This window comes from Austrofundulus limnaeus, unplaced genomic scaffold (genome assembly GCF_001266775.1).
Source record: "Austrofundulus limnaeus strain Quisiro unplaced genomic scaffold, Austrofundulus_limnaeus-1.0 Scaffold30, whole genome shotgun sequence".
Lineage (NCBI taxonomy): Eukaryota > Metazoa > Chordata > Actinopteri > Cyprinodontiformes > Rivulidae > Austrofundulus > Austrofundulus limnaeus.
In genome coordinates this window covers 3,156,238-3,158,311 of record NW_013952432.1, presented here as the reverse complement: position 1 = coordinate 3,158,311, position 2,074 = coordinate 3,156,238, and the positions used below count along the sequence as shown (strand labels likewise).

The window sequence follows — 2,074 nt, the reverse complement described above, 5'->3', positions numbered from 1 at the left end:
ACGAAAAACACCAATTTCAATACGGCTGAAAAACCACCTCATCCTAGCGCAAAAACATTTTGTCGAAAAACATCATTTTTTTTCGAAATTGACGTGTTTCTATTGAGCAATTTTATTTTCAAAATTCTAATTTGCTTATTTTCATGGTCAATGGAAACGTAGCTATGATGACCTTGGCAGGACCCAGCCTCTGAATCTGGACACAGCTTATGTCACGTCTTCGACTGGTGGAGCAGTCACAAACCTGCTGATGCTAGTTTGCTAGTTAGCTGTTAGCGGACCCTAATCTAGCAGAAGCTCAGTTTTTTCCAAAGCTAGTGATAAAAATAGTAAAATCATTAACATGCATCATTGGAGATGTATTTATGGTCAAAGCCGGCTTTAAAGCAGCTTATTGGGCCACATAAAMGGCTGTGGTGAGCCATATTTGGCCCACGGGCCTTGAGTTTGACACATGCTGTCTGGTATTTACAGCATTAACAATGACCTGTGTGCAAGCATTTCCCTCTGACTCCACTTCACAAACTGGATATTTTAGTTTGATTTGACTCTAAAGGTCCCACAGGTCAGGTTTAGATTTGACCCGATTGACTCTGGTTGTGTTTTCACGAGAGAGAAAGTGCGTTAGGGTTATTCCTGTCAGCGTGACTTCTGCGTCTCTCCCACTGTAAACAGCCAAGTCTCTGCACATACATCACTGTGAAACACAAGAAACTGAGAAAAGGAGGAGGGAGGAGGGGGTGCGGGAGGTGACGGGGGCGGATTGTGGTTCGATCCGAGCTGCTTGGATAAACAGGGCGGTGAAAGGCAGAACAAACTGTAGGTTTGTGGCGTGCCAACTCTGAAAACAGCTGGGATTGCATCAATATTTGGGTTCGAAAGAAGCCAACTTTATGACAGCGTTTCATTGACTTTTATTATCAGAAAATAGGCCGTTAGTGCATTTTTTGTCRTTTGTCGACTTGACAATTATTTTTTCACAGACTGGAATCGTACGCTGCTAACGAATGACAAACAGCAGTAAAACTAATGCCTTGTGACCACAAATAGCACCAGGCTTTCCTGGCAGAYGTTAAAAGAGGTCATGTAAAAGGCCACGAAGTAAAGATGATCATTAGTGGTTTATCATGAACCCAGATCACAACTACACTTCTTAAACGCCACTTCCATCCTTAGCTTGAGCAAAAATAATGGCGTGTTTGACTCCGTCAGTCACACGGACTTTATGAGTTCTAACCAGCCCAATAAACCCGACAGGATGAATGGCTGGATGGGAACTGTGCAGCTAATGTAAACTTGATTTTTCAGTGAGAGTTTATTGTTATCTAATGCTGGTTCCCAGTAAATGACAGGCTTGTCTTAAACATAAACTTACTTTGAGCAGAGCTGCAACTGTCTGGGACTAAYTGGTGRACGGTATTTTAGAAAAGGGACTTTCCAAAATGCTTTAAAACCTTCTCTGGTGTCTTTATTTCCCCGTTTTGTTCATAAGCAACCATGTTGAACCAGTAGATTAAATTATAAATTGATTGCGAAGGTGGGCACAAAGAGCCAGATGTGGCACAAGCAGTGTAGGCAAAGGCTAAGGGCGCCGTCCATCGAGGGGGCGCTACAAATGCAGAACAATAAAAAAGTAATTTATAACTTTTAATCAGAGTTTAGTTTATATAGAACCCCAAAAATTTAGTCATATGCCCTTTAAATGGCTGTAAAAAAATACATTTTCTGGGGCCCCCCCTAGAACTGCTTCAGTCTGCAGCTGCTGGTTAACATGAACAGATGTTCCTCATGATGTCAGCAGATGTTGGCAGGCACATAACAGACTTCAGGTATTGCTTCAAATAAATTTTAACTAATTTAATTGAACAACCTGCACTGTAAAAACAGTTCATCTAACCAAGTTTTAAAATCTTGTATCCAGCCAAAAAATAAAATCTTTTTTGGTCTCGTTTTTGAAATCCCTTAATTTGACAAAAAAAAAATTCTTATTTCAAGAATTTCACTAAGTGGCATTTTTTTCCACTTAATCTGAGTCAAATTTCCAGGCTAACAAGAAAAATATTCTTACACATTC

At 40.4% G+C, this 2,074-nt stretch overlaps 1 protein-coding gene across 3 annotated transcripts in view; it reads left to right on the top strand.

The window, feature by feature from the left end:
• smoc2 (SPARC related modular calcium binding 2) overlaps nucleotides 1-2,074 on the top strand; it is a 36,072-nt gene that overhangs the window by 14,792 nt on the left and 19,206 nt on the right. The window lies entirely within an intron of this gene.